This window comes from Pristiophorus japonicus, unplaced genomic scaffold (genome assembly GCF_044704955.1).
Source record: "Pristiophorus japonicus isolate sPriJap1 unplaced genomic scaffold, sPriJap1.hap1 HAP1_SCAFFOLD_42, whole genome shotgun sequence".
Lineage (NCBI taxonomy): Eukaryota > Metazoa > Chordata > Chondrichthyes > Pristiophoridae > Pristiophorus > Pristiophorus japonicus.
Window position 1 is genome coordinate 652,852 of NW_027254090.1, and position 20,629 is coordinate 673,480.

At 44.6% G+C, this 20,629-nt stretch overlaps 8 non-coding genes across 8 annotated transcripts; all 8 read left to right on the forward strand.

The window, feature by feature from the left end:
- The first annotated feature begins 11,339 nt into the window (after nt 1–11,339).
- trnar-ucg (transfer RNA arginine (anticodon UCG)) lies at nt 11,340–11,428 on the forward strand. Its single transcript is given in 2 exon segments — nt 11,340–11,376; nt 11,393–11,428. It is a non-coding gene; the product is annotated as a tRNA-Arg (tRNA).
- Nucleotides 11,429–11,673: 245 nt separating this feature from the next.
- Nucleotides 11,674–11,755, forward strand: trnas-gcu (transfer RNA serine (anticodon GCU)). The gene has a single exon. It is a non-coding gene; the product is annotated as a tRNA-Ser (tRNA).
- Nucleotides 11,756–13,683: 1,928 nt separating this feature from the next.
- trnar-ucg (transfer RNA arginine (anticodon UCG)) lies at nt 13,684–13,772 on the forward strand. The gene is given in 2 exon segments: nt 13,684–13,720; nt 13,737–13,772. It is a non-coding gene; the product is annotated as a tRNA-Arg (tRNA).
- A 245-nt stretch (nt 13,773–14,017) lies between these two features.
- On the forward strand, nt 14,018–14,099 carry trnas-gcu (transfer RNA serine (anticodon GCU)). The gene has a single exon. It is a non-coding gene; the product is annotated as a tRNA-Ser (tRNA).
- A 1,927-nt stretch (nt 14,100–16,026) lies between these two features.
- Nucleotides 16,027–16,115, forward strand: trnar-ucg (transfer RNA arginine (anticodon UCG)). Its single transcript is given in 2 exon segments — nt 16,027–16,063; nt 16,080–16,115. It is a non-coding gene; the product is annotated as a tRNA-Arg (tRNA).
- A 245-nt stretch (nt 16,116–16,360) lies between these two features.
- On the forward strand, nt 16,361–16,442 carry trnas-gcu (transfer RNA serine (anticodon GCU)). The gene has a single exon. It is a non-coding gene; the product is annotated as a tRNA-Ser (tRNA).
- A 1,928-nt stretch (nt 16,443–18,370) lies between these two features.
- On the forward strand, nt 18,371–18,459 carry trnar-ucg (transfer RNA arginine (anticodon UCG)). The gene is given in 2 exon segments: nt 18,371–18,407; nt 18,424–18,459. It is a non-coding gene; the product is annotated as a tRNA-Arg (tRNA).
- A 245-nt stretch (nt 18,460–18,704) lies between these two features.
- On the forward strand, nt 18,705–18,786 carry trnas-gcu (transfer RNA serine (anticodon GCU)). The gene has a single exon. It is a non-coding gene; the product is annotated as a tRNA-Ser (tRNA).
- The last annotated feature ends 1,843 nt before the right edge of the window (nt 18,787–20,629 follow it).

A 20,629-nucleotide genomic window follows, 5' to 3' on the forward strand; every position in this document is an offset into this window, starting at 1 on the left:
CCAGGGGTCACAGTCTAAGGATAAGGGGTAAGCCATTTAGCACCGAGATAAGGAGAAACTTCTTCACCCAGAGAGTGGTGAACCTGTGGAATTCTCTACCACAGAAAGTAGTTGAGGCCAATTCACTAAATATATTCAAAAGGGAGTTAGATTAAGTCCTTACTACTCGGGGGGATCAAGGGGTATGGCGTGAAAGCAGGAAGTGGGTACTGAAGTTTCATGTTCAGCCATGAACTCATTGAATGGCGGTGCAGGCTAGAAGGGCTGAATGGCCTGCTGCTGCACCTATTTTCTATGTTTCTGTGTCTATGTTTCTACCACCAAAAATAAAATAAATGGCCCGTAATGGGTTCGAACTCGCCAATTTGGCGTTAGTAACACCAAGCGGTAACCGAGTGACGCAACTGGTCTTCATGCTATGTACTTGCTTATGGCACTTTTACATTAAAATGATAGCATTCCTATAGCGACTTTCACCTCAGCACTTCCCAAAGCAGTTCAGAGCAAATTAATTACTTTTAAAATGTGATCACTTTGTAGTGCAGGAATAGCAAAAATGTACAGCCTGGAAGGAGGCCATTTCAACCAATAGTGCCCGAGGAGGCCGATCAAGAGCTTTCCAGCCGAATTCCCACTTCCCAGCTCTAAGTGCGTCCTATGGGTTAAAGCAATTTAAGTGGCATCCAAGTATTTTTAAAATGTGTGAGGATTTCTGCCGCATTGAGGCTTTGAGTTCCCGACTACCATGACGCCCTGGGTAAAGACATTTATCCTCACAGCTCGTCTAACCCTCCGCCTAAATCATCATCATAGGCAGTCCCTCGGAATCGAGGAAGACTTGCTTCCACTCTTCGCATGTGTTCTTAGATGGCTGTACAGTTCAATACGGGAACCAACAGTCTCTGTCACAGGTCAGATAGACTGTCGTTGAGAGAAAGGATTGGCAGGGAGCCTGGTTTGCCGCAGCTCCTTCCGCTGCCTGCACCTGATTTCTCCATGCTCTCGGCGACGATACTCGATGACCTCAGCACACACCCCCATGCACTTCCTTCACTTCGGGCGATCTATGGCCAAGGACTCCCAGGTCACAGTGGGGATGGCACACTTTATCAGGGAGGCTTTGAGGGTCTCTTTGTTACGTTTCCTCTGTCCGCCTTTGGCTCACTTGCCGTGGACGAGTTCCGAGAAGAGCGCTTGCTCTGGCAGTCTCGTGTGTGGCATATGGCCTGCCCAGCGGAGCTGACCAAGTGTGGTAAGTGGTGCAATGCTGGGGATGATGTCATGGACTAGGACGCGAATGTTTGCGCAGCCGTCCTGCCAGGGGATTTGCAAGATCTTGAGGAGACATCGCTGGTGGCATTTCTCCAGCGACATGAGGTGTTTTCTGTACATAGTCCACATCCCTGAGCCACACAGGAGGGCGTGTATTGCTACAGCCTTGTAGACCACGAGCTTGGTGAAAGTTTTGAGTGACTCATCTTCAAACACTCTTTTCGTCAGGCGGCCGAAGGCTGCACTGGCGCACTGGAGGCGGTGTTGGATCTCGTCATCATTGCCTGCTCTTGTTGATAGGAGGCGCCCGAGATAGGGGAATTGGTCCACCCCGAAATTAGTTTAAATCGATTCCCGCTGATTGTTGACCACTCTGCAAAGGGAAACAGGACCTTCCTACCAACTCTATCTAAGGCCCTCATAAAGTTATGCACCTCAATATAGTCTCCCCTCAGCCTCCTCTGGTCCAAAGAAAACAGACTCAGCATTTCCAATCTTTCCTCATCAACAAAATTCTCCAGTCCAGGCAACTTTTTTTGTAAATCTCCTCAGTACCCTTTCCAGCGCAATCACATCTTTTTTTTTAAATGTGGTGAGCAGAACTGCTAACAATACTCCAGCAGCGGCCTAACCAACCAATATCCTTGCTGTCACCAGCAGAGTTACGGACCGAGAGCTGGTAAGTGGGATTCAGCTGGATAAACTTTTGTTGGCTGACGCAGATACGATGGTAAGTACTGCAGGAATTCCAATACGACCAAGTTGATCTCTTGGACTAATTTTGATCGCGTAGATGGAGAGGAAGTTTAACAGATTTTTTTCCCACAATTAGCCTGTTTTTTTTCTGCTTTTTTGCTTCTCCCATGCGTTCGCATGGCTCGGGTTGGGGTGGTGTGTATAATTTTTCGGTGCAAAGGGTGTAGAAGTTGTGTGGGGCGGACTTATTGGGTTGGGCGTTCTTTATCTTTCCGCCATTGTCATACTTCACAGGTTCATATAGAGCCTTCAGGGTTGTTGATCAAAGGGCCTTATGGCTCTTCGTCGGCTGGCATGTATACTATGGGCCGAAGTGGCCACCTTCAGCGCTGTGGATATCTAGATTTCTATGTACTTTCACAGCCCCAGACTATTCCTTCACAGATTCACAATCTTCCGACACAGTCCCACAATCTACCTTCACAGATCCAGACTTTTCATGCACCGCCCCAGACAGCGGATAAACAGACCCAGGCAGCTCCCGTACAGAGGAGTACTGATCCTACAGCGAGCCAGACATTACTGCACAGATCCATACACTCCTGTGCAGACAGGCATATCGCAGACAGAGCATCGAAATGCTTGTTTATAGATTCTGACAGTTCCTTTCAGAGACCCAGCATCACCTACACAGGAGCAAACATGTCCTCATCAGCCGCAGACAATACCAACACATTTCCAGAGAGCTTCGACAGAGACATTGACATTTCCTTCGCGAAAGTTGGTAGCTCCTGTGCAGAACCAGGCAGGTGCTACACTGAAGCAGGGATCAACAGCACAGGCTCAAACCTTCCTACACAGACCCATACAGCTACTTTCAGAGACATAGGGACCTCCGAGACAGATTAATTCCCTTCTACATAGACATAGACAGCTCTACCCTGGCCAAGGCATCACCACCACAGATCCAAGAGCTCCTACACAGATATAAGCAGTTCTTACACAGGCGCAGACTGTTCCCACAAAGGTCCAGACTGCTCCTACACCGAGCCAGACAGCTCGCTTCGGAGATGCAGACACCTCATTTAAAGATCAAGACAGCACCGGTACTGAATCAAAAAGCTCAATGCAGAACCACACTGACCGAGGGAGATCAACCACAGACAGACACACTCCAACACAGACGCAGACTCTCCGGCACAAACAGAAACAACTCTTGCACAGACCCAGTCAGCTCCAAACCTGACACATGGAGCTGCAACACAAGCCCCGACGCTCCTACACAAACCCGGACAACACTTAAACAGACACAGTCAGCTCATAATCTGACACAGTCAGCTGCAACACAGACCAAGACAGCACCTAAAGAGACCCAGAAACTATTACACAGAAACAGAAAGCTCTTACAGTGACCCAGACACTCCTACCTGTACTCAGAGAGCTTATCATTGAATCCAATGCATAATCCTGCAGATAACTGAATTAAATAGGCTTACAGCGGAGAGCATAGCGTATACTGCCATTCTGGCTATTCTGACCATGCTAGCGTTTATGTTCCACTTGAATATTCTGGAGTCTTTCTTGATTTAAATCTATCAGCATAGGCAGCTATTCCTTTCTACCCCATATGCTTGTATAGCCTCTCCTTAAATGTATCTATACTAGTCGCTTGAACCACTCTTACGCTTTTCAGTTCCACATTCTCATTACTCTTTCCAGAAAGAAGTTGCTTCTGAATTCTCTATTTGATTTCTGCATTTCTAGATGACTATCTTATATTGGAGGACTCCAGTTATGCTCTTCCCCACATGTGAAAACATTCTCTCTGTAAACATTCGATCAAAATCTTTCATGATGTTATATAAATCTATTAGGTTACCCCTATAGATCAATCTTCAAGAGAAAAGAGACCCAGCTTGTTTATTATTTCCACTTATGAATGACCTCCCATTTCTGGTAGCATCCGTGTAATTCTTCTCTGCACCCTCCCAAGTAGCTCTATATCATCTTTATAAGAGGATGACCAGAACTGCATGCAGTACTCTAAGTGTGGTCTAACCGAGGTTCAATACAGGTTTAGCACAACCTTCGTATTTTACAATTCTATACCACTAGAAATAACCTCCACTGCTTAGTTACGTTTATCTTTCCTTGCTAAACTCTGTCACAATTTTTGTGATTTGTGTAATTGTACTCAGAGATCCTATTGTTCCTCTACCACACCTAGAGTCGTTTGCGCCAAGTAATAAGTGACCTCAATATTCTTCCCACCAAAATGTATTACCTCACATGTATGTGTGTGGAAGTTAATTGAAAATTATATGCCCATTCTGCTTGTTTATTAATGTTGTCCTTAATTTGTTGCAGTCCTACTCAGTATACATTTCCTCCAATTTGGTATCATTGGCAAATTTGGAAATTCTGTTTTTAGCTCCAAATTCTAAATCGTTCATATAAATTGTGAACAATAGTGGTTCCGGCATTGATCCTTTTGGAACACCACTACCCATCTTCTGCCAATATGAATATCTGCCTTTTACCTCCAATCTTGATTTCAGTGTTGAAGATAGCTCGCTATGCATTCTGCTGCTTAGACACTGACGTTGCTCAGCAGCCTATTATTGGGTTTCATAGCGAGGGTCTTTTGAAAATCTAGATACATTACACTTATTGCATGATCAATGTCTACCCTCTCTATAACCTCTTCAAAAATTATGAGTTTGGTCCACAGTACTTTCCCTGTTGAAATCCATGCTGATTATTCATTTTTATACTTTTGGTTTCTAGATGTTCTTCTATTTTCTCCATTAGTAAGGGTTCCATTATTTTCCCTACATAATTGACAATCATACCCCTTGACCAACGAGCTGATTAGCTGAGACAAGCAAGGAGTACATCATTTAATTCCCGCCGAAAGCGATTCATCCATTCCCGCTTTCCATTGTGTAATACAGCGACATCAAGTTGTTGCATTGTCAGTCTAAGATAAGTCTTTATCTGTTTAAAAAGTTTGCGCTCTCAGTGCTGCTTCATTCAGTGTGTGTTTAAAAAAATGCGACGTGCTAGCTGCCGTGGCTGGGTGGTTAAATCTTTGGATTAGGAATGTAATCGAATTGCTTCTGAGTAAGTTCGAGCCCTGTTCACGATGAATCAGTAGCTGCAGGCAATCGCACGTAATCCGCTCTGTTTGGAGGTCGTTTGAGGTGTAATTGTTCTGAATTATTTTGCAGCAACTTTTCGGCCACCTGTTCCATCACGCTCACCCAATCATCCACTTCCGAAAGTCCAGAGGATTGGAACATTTCTATAATCCAGCAAAGAACGACTAAAAATATGGTTAAAAGAGGGTAGATTATGAATGTTAACTTGAACGAAATATAAAAACAGATAGTAAGAGTTTCTACAGGTAGGTAAAAAGGAAAAGAGTGGCAAAGTAAATGTTAGTCTCGTGGAGGATGAGACTGGGGCATTAATAATCGAGAACAGGGAAATGGCAGAGACTTTGAACACATATTTTGTTTCAGTTCTCACGGTAGAAGTCAGTAAAAACATCCAAATAGTGGATAATCCAAGGGCTATATGGAGGGAGGAACTTAATACTATCATTATCACTAATGACGCAGTATGAGGTAAAATAATGGGACTAAAGGCGGACAAGTCCCCTGGACCTGATGGCTTATATCCTATGGATGCATTTGTTGTATCCACAGGATATAAGCCATCAGGTCCAGGGGTCCTATGGAGGACTTGCTTCCACTCCCAAAGTGAATTATTTGATGGCTAAGCAGTCCGATACGAGAGCCACAGACCCTTTCACAGGTGGGACAGACATTCGTCAGGGGAAGGGGTCGGTAGGGCTGGTTTGCCGCACGCTCCTCCTGCTGCGTGCGCCTGGGCTCTTCATGCTCCTTGCATCGAGCCTCAAAGAGCTCAACGCCCTCCCGGATGGATTTTCTCCACCTCGGGCGATCTGCGGCCAGGGTCTCACAGATGTCAGTGGTGATGTCGCACTTTCCCAGCGAGGCTTTGAGGGTGTCCTTATAACTGTTACGCTGTACTCCTTTGGCTCGTTTACCAGGAAGGAGTTCCGCATAAAGCATTGCTTCGGGAGTCTCACATCTGGAATGCGTACTATGTGGCCTGCCCAGCGAAGCTGATCGAGTGTGGTCAGTGCTTCAATACTGGGGATGTTACCCTGGTCGAGGACACTGATGTTGATGCGCTTGTCCTCCCAGGAAATTTGCAGGATCTTGCGGAGACATCGTTGGTGATATATCTCCAGCGACCTGAGGTGCCTTCTGCATCGTCCATGCCTCAGACCCATACAGGAGGGCGGGTATTATTACAGCCCTGTAGACCATGAGTTAGGTGGTAGATTTGAGGGCCTGGTCTTCAAACAGTTTTTTCGGCAGGCGGCCGAAGGCAGCACTGGAGCACTGGAGGAGATGTTGAATCTCCATATCAATGTCTGCCGTTGTTGATAAGAGGCACCCCCTCATTTCTAATGGAATTATTCCAGTCACACAGCCTTCGTTCAATCAAAAAATATCTAGATTATGAATCAATTAGTTATTTATTTAAAATAAATCAAATTCAATTTTTTTTAAATAAAAATTAAATGTATTTATTTTCTTAAGTTGTTTAATATATATATATTTCTAAATTGTCTTTCAGACTGGGCTGGTTTTACATCCCTCCCTCCTTCCTGCCTGTCTACCACCTGTGGCTTCAATTACCGTCTCTGCCCCGCGTGGTCCTGAGCTCCACAGCACAATTGCCTTCAGGGATGATAGAAATCTCACTTTATTCATTTAAAAGGGAACTGCGGTCAGTCAAGGGTGATTCTGCATCTGGATAAAAGGGATGTCCTTGCAGTCCCCGATCATTCTGTATCTGTTTAAAAGGGCTGGCTGACAGTTCCGGTTCATAATCTTTCCCTTTAAAACGGATTTTCTCATAAACCGGGGTCATCCTGTATAGTTTGAGAAGGAGTATGATTTCAGCTGCAATGACCGAATGGTTAAACTGTTGTGCTCCAATTTACATTGGGGTTGCCTGCGCCTGTGCGCACCCAGATCGCAGTGCATCTGTTCATTTACTCGAAATATGCTCATTTTTTCCTAAATCCACTCCTTGATTTTGCTCGCAATATACACAACAACACATTGTATGATGGTGGCAGTGGCCGCGTGGTCTAATGGATACGGCATCTGACTTCGATATAACCGCTAACTTATCAAAACATTGCAGATTCGTATCTTGCCGCGGTCAATTAACTTGCTGCGTGAAATTTTATATTTGTTGCGATTCTGCCGAAAAAACAACCATCTCTTCGAGTCACTCACCTGAAGTAAAGGAAGGCTGTTTGCGTTAAGAATCTAGTGGCACGTGTTAATCATTGTTGATCTGCATGCACGGGCGCAGCAAGCTGTGAAGTGGACTTTCTTGCACATTATTTCTGTTGGGTTACAAAAAGCAGGAGATTGAAAGGCTGACGATTGGCTGAATAAGAGAAGAGGTGGCCGAGAAATTAAGGCGATGAACTATTAATCAATTTTGTTCTGCACGCATGGGTTCGAATCTTATCCTCATCGTATTTGTGCTCAGCTTTGACTCCCCTGGTAACTTTGTCAATCACGTTAACCTCATCGCCGAATTTCCCTTTCACTGACAAGGATGCTGCATTTTGATCATGTCATGTCTCAAATTAATAATATATTCGTCAAATGGATAACATTTGTTGGACTGAGGAGAGGGGGACTAATTCGATAGGTCTCTGAGTGACAGCATAATACGATGGGCCTAACATCTTTTCTCACTACCGTCAGAATCTGAGAGCTGCACTCTTCACTGTCGGCAGCTCGTTGGTTTCGGGGTATGATTCTCGCTTAGCAATGATCACATTTGAAATGCGAGAGGTCTCGGGCCAAATCCTGGACGAGCCCCGCCATTTTTTATTCAAAGTTCCACTCCTCACAGCCGCTTGACATGTGAGAAAACAGACATATTTCACTTTAAAACGTGTGATTTTGCAGCGATTGTTCCCTTAGCATCCAAATCCCAGAGCAAAGTGAAACTCACACAACTGAGTAAAGTTAAAGTATCTCAGAGATACTCGGCTCTGTGACTCGTTGGATAACCTAAACCCGTGTTTAGTTCCGGCCAATAATTGATCAGTATATCTTCCTGTCTGTACGCATCAGCTCTGCTCAGTGGGGATACGCATCCATTCAGCGTCAATCTTCACCTCTGCCCTGAATATGAATGCGTCTTGTTTCTCGAGAGCTGAAAAGATGATAGAAGCTAGTTTTTGAATTAGTCCCTTGGTTGCCGAATTCAAAGCGGACAGGAAATCAATCCGGGGTGGCCAAGCTGCCTGGTCTGATTAAAAGGCGTTGACACCTTATATTGTAGGCATGTTCTCGTCTTCTGGCCTCAACATTAGGTTCAACGTATCGGGTGATAAGCACCGCTCCCATTGTCTGGTAATGGTTCTGCTATTCCCACTAACACCTCCTCTGGACCATCCTTTGATACGTTCTTGCCCGATTACCACCCACTTAACCTTTCTCCATTGTGCCATGTATTGTTTAATCACTGCTGCGTTCCACTGTATCACAGACGTTCCCAATTGACCTTTCTCGCTGCGTATTATTTCCAGGCGCTATTTTTGTTGAAAAACCTGTAATCGTGAACTTTTTCTTAAAATATAGGAATGATTATCCGACAGAACGTGAAAACGATTTCTTCATCCACTGAATCTGCACCAGCTGTTGTGTTTTACATATTTATCTGTTTTTATTCATCCTGTTTTGTGTCCCTTTTACGGGGATGTGCTGTCTGTCTGGGATCATTCTCTGTCTATTTAAAACGGTGTGCTATCAGCTCTGCATCATTCTGTATCTGTTTAAAAGCGATGTGCTGCCTGTCCCAGAGTTCAAATTTCAAATTTCAAAAACTGCCTTTAGAGGGTGCAGGAATTTTAGTTTGTTTGTGTGTTTGTGTAAGCCAGTGTGTGTGCAAATGCGCTGTGCGATCTTACTGTTATGTGAGAAAAATGCATTGCATGCAGCTTGAAACCGTACTGATTTGATTGAACACTCTTTCGTGGACTCTCGGACGGTAGAAGAATCTGCTGTGGGATTTTGCTATTCCACATCTGAAAGAAGAGAAAATACACAAGTTAGAAATATAGCGATTTTATCGAGGGCTTACGTGTGGGCTGTGTGATGTGATGACATCGCCAAACTTATTTTCAAATTCAAATCAAATAAAATAAAATCAAGACAGGACGAGACAAGACATGACTGACTGACTGACTTTGTATATATATATATATATATCTATATATATATATATTTATATCCAATCCCAACTTTGTAACTTCCAAATTAAATGTTCTTTTTCTGTTCCGCCTGCTCCGGGCTCTATAACATTTGACCTCTTTCACAGCACAAGCAGCTGCTGTCAGATCCAGCAGCAAGTCACACGCGACTTTAAAAGATCGCCTTTGTAGCCCACAGCTTCCCTCGTGTCTTGTCTTCCAGCATGGGCTTCCTGTGTTTGGGTATTTATTGACTGCACCTCCTCATTTCCAATCTAATTCTTCCAGTCACACAGCCTTTGTTCAATCAAAAATATATGGATTATGAATCAATTATTTATTTATTTAAAACAAATCAAATTCAATTTTCACTGTCGGCGGCTCGTTGGTCCACGGTTATGATTCTCCCTTCGGAATGATCACATTTGAAATGCGAGAGTCAGGGGCCAAATCCCGGACGAGCCCCGCCATGTTTTACTCAAAGTTCCGCTTCTAACAGCCGCTCGACATGTGAGAAAACAGACGTATTTCACGTTAAAACGTGTGATTTTACGCCGATGTTCCCTCAGCATCCAAATCCCAGAGCAAAGTGAAACCCGCCAAACTGAGTAAAGTTAAAATATCTCAGAGGTACTCGGCTCTGTGACTCGTTGGATAACCGAAAGCCTTGTTTGGTTCCGGCCGATACTTGATCAGTATATCTTCCTGTCTGTACGCATAAGTTCACCTCAATTGGGATAAGCATACATTCAGCGTCAATCTCCACCTCTGCCCTGAATATGAGTGCGTCCTGGTTCTCTAGAGCTGAAAGGATGAGAGAAGCTGCTTTTTGAATTCGTCCCTTGGCTGCCGAATTCAAAGCATACAGGAAATCAATCCGGGCTGGCAAAGCTGCCTGGTCTGATTAAAAGGCGGTGACAGCCTATATTGTAAGCATGTTCTCGTCTTCTGGCCTCAACATTAGGTTCAACGTATCGAATGATAAGCACCGCTCCCATTGTCTGGTAATGGTTCTGCTATTCCCACTAACACTTCCTCTGGACCATCCTTTGTTACGTTATTGCCCGATTACCACCCACTTTGCCTTTCTCCATTGTGCCATGTATTATTTAATCACTCCTTCGTTCCGCTGCATCACAAACGTTCCCATTTGACATTTCTCGCTGCGTATTTTTTCCAGGCGCTATTTTTGTTGAAAACATCTGTAATCTTTAACTTTTTCCTGAAATATCGCAATTATTATCCGACAGAACGTGAAACCGGATTCTTCCTCCACAAAATCTGCACGACCTGCCGAGTTTTACATATTTATCTGTTTTTATTCATTCTATTTCCGTGTCCCTTTTAAGGGGATTTGCTGTCTGTCCAAGATCATTCTCTGTCTCTGTAAAATGGTGTGCTATCAGACCCTCATCATTCTGTGTCTGTTTCAAAGGGATGTGCTGTCTGTCCCGGATTTCCAATTTGAAATTTCAAAACCTGCCTTTGGAGGTTAAGGAATATTAGTTTGTTTGTGTGTTTCAGACTGGGCTGGTTTTACGTCCTTCCCTCCCTCCTTGTCTATCACCTGTGGCTTCAATAACAGTCTCTGCGCCGCGTGGTCCTGAGCCCCACTGCACAATTGCCTTCAGGGATGTTCGAAATCTCACTTTATTCTTTTAAAAGGGAACTGCTGTCAGTCAAGGTTCATTCTGCATCTGGGTAAAAGGGATGTCCTTGCAATCCCGGATCATTCTGTGTCTGTTTAAATGGGCAGGTTGTCAGTTCCGGTTCATAATCTTTCCCTTTAAAACGGATTTTCTCATAAACCCGGGTCATCCTGTATTGTTTGAGAAGGAGTATGATTTCAGCTGCAATGACCGAATTGTTAAACTATAGTGTTCCAATTTACATTGGGGTTGCCTGCGCCGGTGCGCACCCAGATCGCAGTGCATCTGTTCATTCACTCGAAATATGCTCATCTTTTCCGAAATCCACTCCTTGATATTGCAGTTGCCCCGAATTTGCTCGCAATATATACAACAACACAATAAATGTTGCTGGCAGCGGCCGCGTGGCCTAATGGATAAGGCGTCTGACTTCGATGACAACCGCAAAGTTATCAGAAGATTGCAGGTTCGAGTCCTGCCGCGGTCAACTTAGCTCGCTACGAGACATTTTATATTCTTTGTTGTGATTCTGCCCAGAAACCAACCATCTCTTCCAGTCACTCACCTGAAGTGAAGGAAGGCTGTTTGCTCAAAGAATCTCATGGCAAGTTTTCATCATTGTCGATCTGCATGCACGGGCAGAGCAAGCTGTGAAGTGGACTTTCTTGCACATTTTTTATGTTTGGATACAAAAAGCAGGAGATTGAATGGCTGACGATGTCTTATAGCAGAGACGAGGTGGCCGAGAGATTAAGGCGATGGACTGCTAATCCATTGTGCTCTGCACGCATGGGTTCGAATCCCATTCTCGTCGTCGTTGTCTTGCAGCTTATCCACTTTTTGACATTCACATTTAACCTCATCGCCAAATTCCCCTTTTACTGACAGGGATGCTGTACTTTCCTCATGTCATGTCTCAAATTAATAATATATTCGTCAAAAGGAGAACAGTTGCAGTACAATGGCGAGGGGCACTAATTAGATAGGTATCTGAGAGACAGCACATGCACGATGGGCCATCATATCATTTCTCACCACCGTCAGAATCTGAGAGCTGCGCTTTTCACTGTCGGCGGCTCGTTGGTCCACGGTTATGATTCTCCCTTCGGAATGATCACATTTGAAATGCGAGAGTCACGGGCCAAATCCCGGACGAGCCCCGCCATGTTTTACTCAAAGTTCCGCTTCTAACAGCCGCTCGACATGTGAGAAAACAGACGTATTTCACGTTAAAACGTGTGATTTTACGCCGATGTTCCCTCAGCATCCAAATCCCAGAGCAAAGTGAAACCCGCCAAACTGAGTAAAGTTAAAATATCTCAGAGGTACTCGGCTCTGTGACTCGTTGGATAACCGAAAGCCTTGTTTGGTTCCGGCCGACACTTGATCAGTATATCTTCCTGTCTGTACGCATAAGTTCACCTCAATTGGGATAAGCATACATTCAGCGTCAATCTCCACCTCTGCCCTGAATATGTGTGCGTCCTGGTTCTCTAGAGCTGAAAAGATGAGAGAAGCTGCTTTTTGAATTCGTCCCTTGGCTGCCGAATTCAAAGCATACAGGAAATCAATCCGGGCTGGCAAAGCTGCCTGGTCTGATTAAAAGGCGGTGACAGCCTATATTGTAAGCATGTTCTCGTCTTCTGGCCTCAACATTAGGTTCAACGTATCGGATGATAAGCATCGCTCCCATTGTCTGGTAATGGTTCTGCTATTCACACTAACACTTCCTCTGGACCACCCTTTGTTACGTTATTGCCCGATTACCACCCACTTTGCCTTTCTCCATTGTGCCATGTATTATTTAATTACTCCTTCGTTCCGCTGCATCACAAACGTTCCCATTTGACATTTCTCGCTGCGTATTTTTTCCAGGCGCTATTTTTGTTGAAAACATCTGTAATCTTTAACTTTTTCCTGAAATATCGGAATTATTATCCGACAGAACGTGAAACCGGATTCTTCCTCCACAAAATCTGCAGGACCTGCCGAGTTTTACATATTTATCTGTTTTTATTCATTCTATTTCCGTGTCCCTTTTAAGGGGATTTGCTGTCTGTCCAAGATCATTCTCTGTCTCTGTAAAATGGTGTGCTATCAGACCCTCATCATTCTGTGTCTGTTTCAAAGGGATGTGCTGTCTGTCCCGGATTTCCAATTTGAAATTTCAAAACCTGGCTTTGGAGGTTAAGGAATATTAGTTTGTTCGTGTGTTTCAGACTGGGCTGGTTTTACGTCCTTCCCTCCCTCCTTGTCTATCACCTGTGGCTTCAATAACAGTCTCTGCGCCGCGTGGTCCTGAGCCCCACTGCACAATTGCCTTCAGGGATGATCGAAATCTCACTTTATTCTTTTAAAAGGGAACTGCTGTCAGTCAAGGGTCATTCTGCATCTGGGTAAAAGGGATGTCCTTGCAATTCCGGATCATTCTGTGTCTGTTTAAATGGGCTGGTTGTCAGTTCCGGTTCATAATCTTTCCCTTTAAAACGGATTATCTCATAAACCCGGGTCATCCTGTATTGTTTGAGAAGGAGTATGATTTCAGCTGCAATGACCGAATTGTTAAACTATAGTGTTCCAATTTACATTGGGGTTGCCTGCGCCGGTGCGCACCCAGATCGCAGTGCATCTGTTCATTCACTCGAAATATGCTCATCTTTTCCTAAATCCACTCCTTGATATTGCAGTTGCCCCGAATTTGCTCGCAATATATACAACAACACAATGAATGTGGCTGGCAGCGGCCGCGTGGCCTAATGGATAAGGCGTCTGACTTCGATGACAACCGCAAAGTTATCAGAAGATTGCAGGTTCGAGTCCTGCCGCGGTCAACTTAGCTCGCTACGAGACATTTTATATTCTTTGTTGTGATTCTGCCGAGAAACCAGCCATCTGTTCCAGTCACTCACCTGAAGTGAAGGAAGGCTGTTTGCTCAAAGAATCTCATGGCAAGTTTTCATCATTGTCGATCTGCATGCACGGGCAGAGCAAGCTGTGAAGTGGACTTTCTTGCACATTATTTCTGTTTGGATACAAAAAGCAGGAGATTGAATGGCTGACGATATCTTATAGCAGAGACGAGGTGGCCGAGAGGTTAAGGCGATGGACTGCTAATCCATTGTGCTCTGCACGCATGGGTTCGAATCCCATTCTCGTCGTCGTTGGCTTGCAGGTTAAACACTTTTTGACATTCACATTTCATCTCATCTCCAAATTCCCCTTTTACTGACAGGGATGCTGTACTTTCCTCATGTCATGTCTCAAATTAATAATATATTCGTCAAAAGGAGAACAGTTGCAGTACAATGGCGAGGGGCACTAATTCGATAGGTATCTGAGAGACAGCACATGCACGATGGGCCATCATATCATTTCTCACCACCGTCAGAATCTGAGAGCTGCGCTTTTCACTGTCGGCGGCTCGTTGGTCCACGGTTATGATTCTCCCTTCGGAATGATCACATTTGAAATGCGAGAGTCACGGGCCAAATCCCGGACGAGCCCCGCCATGTTTTACTCAAAGTTCCGCTTCTAACAGCCGCTCGACATGTGAGAAAACAGACGTATTTCACGTTAAAACGTGTGATTTTACGCCGATGTTCCCTCAGCATCCAAATCCCAGAGCAAAGTGAAACCCGCCAAACTGAGTAAAGTTAAAATATCTCAGAGGTACTCGGCTCTGTGACTCGTTGGATAACCGAAAGCCTTGTTTGGTTCCGGCCGATACTTGATCAGTATATCTTCCTGTCTGTACGCATAAGTTCACCTCAATTGGGATAAGCATACATTCAGCGTCAATCTCCACCTCTGCCCTGAATATGTGTGCGTCCTGGTTCTCTAGAGCTGAAAAGATGAGAGAAGCTGCTTTTTGAATTCGTCCCTTGGCTGCCGAATTCAAAGCATACAGGAAATCAATCCGGGCTGGCAAAGCTGCCTGGTCTGATTAAAAGGCGGTGACAGCCTATATTGTAAGCATGTTCTCGTCTTCTGGCCTCAACATTAGGTTCAACGTATCGGATGATAAGCATCGCTCCCATTGTCTGGTAATGGTTCTGCTTTCCCACTAACACTTCCTCTGGACCACCCTTTGTTACGTTATTGCCCGATTACCACCCACTTTGCCTTTCTCCATTGTGCCATGTATTATTTAATTACTCCTTCGTTCCGCTGCATCACAAACGTTCCCATTTGACATTTCTCGCTGCGTATTTTTTCCAGGCGCTATTTTTGTTGAAAACATCTGTAATCTTTAACTTTTTCCTGAAATATCGGAATTATTATCCGACAGAACGTGAAACCGGATTCTTCCTCCACAAAATCTGCACGACCTGCCGAGTTTTACAATTTTATCTGTTTTTATTCATTCTATTTCCGTGTCCCTTTTAAGGGGATTTGCTGTCTGTCCAAGATCATTCTCTGTCTCTGTAAAATGGTGTGCTATCAGACCCTCATCATTCTGTGTCTGTTTCAAAGGGATGTGCTGTCTGTCCCGGATTTCCAATTTGAAATTTCAAAACCTGGCTTTGGAGGTTAAGGAATATTAGTTTGTTCGTGTGTTTCAGACTGGGCTGGTTTTACGTCCTTCCCTCCCTCCTTGTCTATCACCTGTGGCTTCAATAACAGTCTCTGCGCCGCGTGGTCCTGAGCCCCACTGCACAATTGCCTTCAGGGATGATCGAAATCTCACTTTATTCTTTTAAAAGGGAACTGCTGTCAGTCAAGGGTCATTCTGCATCTGGGTAAAAGGGATGTCCTTGCAATTCCGGATCATTCTGTGTCTGTTTAAATGGGCTGGTTGTCAGTTCCGGATCATAATCTTTCCCTTTAAAACGGATTATCTCATAAACCCGGGTCATCCTGTATTGTTTGAGAAGGAGTATGATTTCAGCTGCAATGACCGAATTGTTAAACTATAGTGTTCCAATTTACATTGGGGTTGCCTGCGCCGGTGCGCACCCAGATCGCAGTGCATCTGTTCATTCACTCGAAATATGCTCATCTTTTCCTAAATCCACTCCTTGATATTGCAGTTGCCCCGAATTTGCTCGCAATATATACAACAACACAATGAATGTGGCTGGCAGTGGCCGCGTGGCCTAATGGATAAGGCGTCTGACTTCGATGACAACCGCAAAGTTATCAGAAGATTGCAGGTTCGAGTCCTGCCGCGGTCAACTTAGCTCGCTACGAGACATTTTATATTCTTTGTTGTGATTCTGCCGAGAAACCAGCCATCTGTTCCAGTCACTCACCTGAAGTGAAGGAAGGCTGTTTGCTCAAAGAATCTCATGGCAAGTTTTCATCATTGTCGATCTGCATGCACGGGCAGAGCAAGCTGTGAAGTGGACTTTCTTGCACATTATTTCTGTTTGGATACAAAAAGCAGGAGATTGAATGGCTGACGATATCTTATAGCAGAGACGAGGTGGCCGAGAGGTTAAGGCGATGGACTGCTAATCCATTGTGCTCTGCACGCATGGGTTCGAATCCCATTCTCGTCGTCGTTGGCTTGCAGGTTAAACACTTTTTGACATTCACATTTCATCTCATCTCCAAATTCCCCTTTTACTGACAGGGATGCTGTACTTTCCTCATGTCATGTCTCAAATTAATAATATATTCGTCAAAATGAGAACAGTTGCAGTACAATGGCGAGGGGCACTAATTCGATAGGTATCTGAGAGACAGCACATGCACGATGGGCCATCATATCATTTCTCACCACCGTCAGAATCTGAGAGCTGCGCTTTTCACTGTCGGCGGCTCGTTGGTCCACGGTTATGATTCTCCCTTCGGAATGATCACATTTGAAATGCGAGAGTCACGAGCCAAATCCCGGACGAGCCCCGCCATGTTTTACTCAAAGTTCCGCTTCTAACAGCCGCTCGACATGTGAGAAAACAGACGTATTTCACGTTAAAACGTGTGATTTTACGCCGATGTTCCCTCAGCATCCAAATCCCAGAGCAAAGTGAAACCCGCCAAACTGAGTAAAGTTAAAATATCTCAGAGGTACTCGGCTCTGTGACTCGTTGGATAACCGAAAGCCTTGTTTGGTTCCGGCCGATACTTGATCAGTATATCTTCCTGTCTGTACGCATAAGTTCACCTCAATTGGGATAAGCATACATTCAGCGTCAATCTCCACCTCTGCCCTGAATATGTGTGCGTCCTGGTTCTCTAGAGCTGAAAAGATGAGAGAAGCTGCTTTTTGAATTCGTCCCTTGGCTGCCGAATTCAAAGCATACAGGAAATCAATCCGGGCTGGCAAAGCTGCCTGGTCTGATTAAAAGGCGGTGACAGCCTATATTGTAAGCATGTTCTCGTCTTCTGGCCTCAACATTAGGTTCAACGTATCGGATGATAAGCATCGCTCCCATTGTCTGGTAATGGTTCTGCTATTCACACTAACACTTCCTCTGGACCACCCTTTGTTACGTTATTGCCCGATTACCACCCACTATGCCTTTCTCCATTGTGCCATGTATTATTTAAGTACTCCTTCGTTCCGCTGCATCACAAACGTTCCCATTTGACATTTCTCGCTGCGTATTTTTTCCAGGCGCTATTTTTGTTGAAAACATCTGTAATCTTTAACTTTTTCCTGAAATATCGGAATTATTATCCGACAGAACGTGAAACCGGATTCTTCCTCCACAAAATCTGCACGACCTGCCGAGTTTTACAATTTTATCTGTTTTTATTCATTCTATTTCCGTGTCCCTTTTAAGGGGATTTGCTGTCTGTCCAAGATCATTCTCTGTCTCTGTAAAATGGTGTGCTATCAGACCCTCATCATTCTGTGTCTGTTTCAAAGGGATGTGCTGTCTGTCCCGGATTTCCAATTTGAAATTTCAAAACCTGGCTTTGGAGGTTAAGGAATATTAGTTTGTTCGTGTGTTTCAGACTGGGCTGGTTTTACGTCCTTCCCTCCCTCCTTGTCTATCACCTGTGGCTTCAATAACAGTCTCTGCGCCGCGTGGTCCTGAGCCCCACTGCACAATTGCCTTCAGGGATGATCGAAATCTCACTTTATTCTTTTAAAAGGGAACTGCTGTCAGTCAAGGGTCATTCTGCATCTGGGTAAAAGGGATGTCCTTGCAATTCCGGATCATTCTGTGTCTGTTTAAATGGGCTGGTTGTCAGTTCCGGTTCATAATCTTTCCCTTTAAAACGGATTATCTCATAAACCCGGGTCATCCTGTATTGTTTGAGAAGGAGTATGATTTCAGCTGCAATGACCGAATTGTTAAACTATAGTGTTCCAATTTACATTGGGGTTGCCTGCGCCGGTGCGCACCCAGATCGCAGTGCATCTGTTCATTCACTCGAAATATGCTCATCTTTTCCTAAATCCACTCCTTGATATTGCAGTTGCCCCGAATTTGCTCGCAATATATACAACAACACAATGAATGTGGCTGGCAGCGGCCGCGTGGCCTAATGGATAAGGCGTCTGACTTCGATGACAACCGCAAAGTTATCAGAAGATTGCAGGTTCGAGTCCTGCCGCGGTCAACTTAGCTCGCTACGAGACATTTTATATTCTTTGTTGTGATTCTGCCGAGAAACCAGCCATCTGTTCCAGTCACTCACCTGAAGTGAAGGAAGGCTGTTTGCTCAAAGAATCTCATGGCAAGTTTTCATCATTGTCGATCTGCATGCACGGGCAGAGCAAGCTGTGAAGTGGACTTTCTTGCACATTATTTCTGTTTGGATACAAAAAGCAGGAGATTGAATGGCTGACGATATCTTATAGCAGAGACGAGGTGGCCGAGAGGTTAAGGCGATGGACTGCTAATCCATTGTGCTCTGCACGCATGGGTTCGAATCCCATTCTCGTCGTCGTTGGCTTGCAGGTTAAACACTTTTTGACATTCACATTTCATCTCATCTCCAAATTCCCCTTTTACTGACAGGGATGCTGTACTTTCCTCATGTCATGTCTCAAATTAATAATATATTCGTCAAAAGGAGAACAGTTGCAGTACAATGGCGAGGGGCACTAATTCGATAGGTATCTGAGAGACAGCACATGCACGATGGGCCATCATATCATTTCTCACCACCGTCAGAATCTGAGAGCTGCGCTTTTCACTGTCGGCGGCTCGTTGGTCCACGGTTATGATTCTCCCTTCGGAATGATCACATTTGAAATGCGAGAGTCACGGGCCAAATCCCGGACGAGCCCCGCCATGTTTTACTCAAAGTTCCGCTTCTAACAGCCGCTCGACATGTGAGAAAACAGACGTATTTCACGTTAAAACGTGTGATTTTACGCCGATGTTCCCTCAGCATCCAAATCCCAGAGCAAAGTGAAACCCGCCAAACTGAGTAAAGTTAAAATATCTCAGAGGTACTCGGCTCTGTGACTCGTTGGATAACCGAAAGCCTTGTTTGGTTCCGGCCGATACTTGATCAGTATATCTTCCTGTCTGTACGCATAAGTTCACCTCAATTGGGATAAGCATACATTCAGCGTCAATCTCCACCTCTGCCCTGAATATGTGTGCGTCCTGGTTCTCTAGAGCTGAAAAGATGAGAGAAGCTGCTTTTTGAATTCGTCCCTTGGCTGCCGAATTCAAAGCATACAGGAAATCAATCCGGGCTGGCAAAGCTGCCTGGTCTGATTAAAAGGCGGTGACAGCCTATATTGTAAGCATGTTCTCGTCTTCTGGCCTCAACATTAGGTTCAACGTATCGGATGATAAGCATCGCTCCCATTGTCTGGTAATGGTTCTGCTATTCCCACTAACACTTCCTCTGGACCACCCTTTGTTACGTTATTGCCCGATTACCACCCACTTTGCCTTTCTCCATTGTGCCATGTATTATTTAATTACTCCTTCGTTCCGCTGCATCACAAACGTTCCCATTTGACATTTCTCGCTGCGTATTTTTTCCAGGCGCTATTTTTGTTGAAAACATCTGTAATCTTTAACTTTTTCCTGAAATATCGGAATTATTATCCGACAGAACGTGAAACCGGATTCTTCCTCCACAAAATCTGCACGACCTGCCGAGTTTTACAATTTTATCTGTTTTTATTCATTCTATTTCCGTGTCCCTTTTAAGGGGATTTGCTGTCTGTCCAAGATCATTCTCTGTCTCTGTAAAATGGTGTGCTATCAGACCCTCATCATTCTGTGTCTGTTTCAAAGGGATGTGCTGTCTGTCCCGGATTTCCAATTTGAAATTTCAAAACCTGGCTTTGGAGGTTAAGGAATATTAGTTTGTTCGTGTGTTTCAGACTGGGCTGGTTTTACGTCCTTCCCTCCCTCCTTGTCTATCACCTGTGGCTTCAATAACAGTCTCTGCGCCGCGTGGTCCTGAGCCCCACTGCACAATTGCCTTCAGGGATGATCGAAATCTCACTTTATTCTTTTAAAAGGGAACTGCTGTCAGTCAAGGGTCATTCTGCATCTGGGTAAAAGGGATGTCCTTGCAATTCCGGATCATTCTGTGTCTGTTTAAATGGGCTGGTTGTCAGTTCCGGATCATAATCTTTCCCTTTAAAACGGATTATCTCATAAACCCGGGTCATCCTGTATTGTTTGAGAAGGAGTATGATTTCAGCTGCAATGACCGAATTGTTAAACTATAGTGTTCCAATTTACATTGGGGTTGCCTGCGCCGGTGCGCACCCAGATCGCAGTGCATCTGTTCATTCACTCGAAATATGCTCATC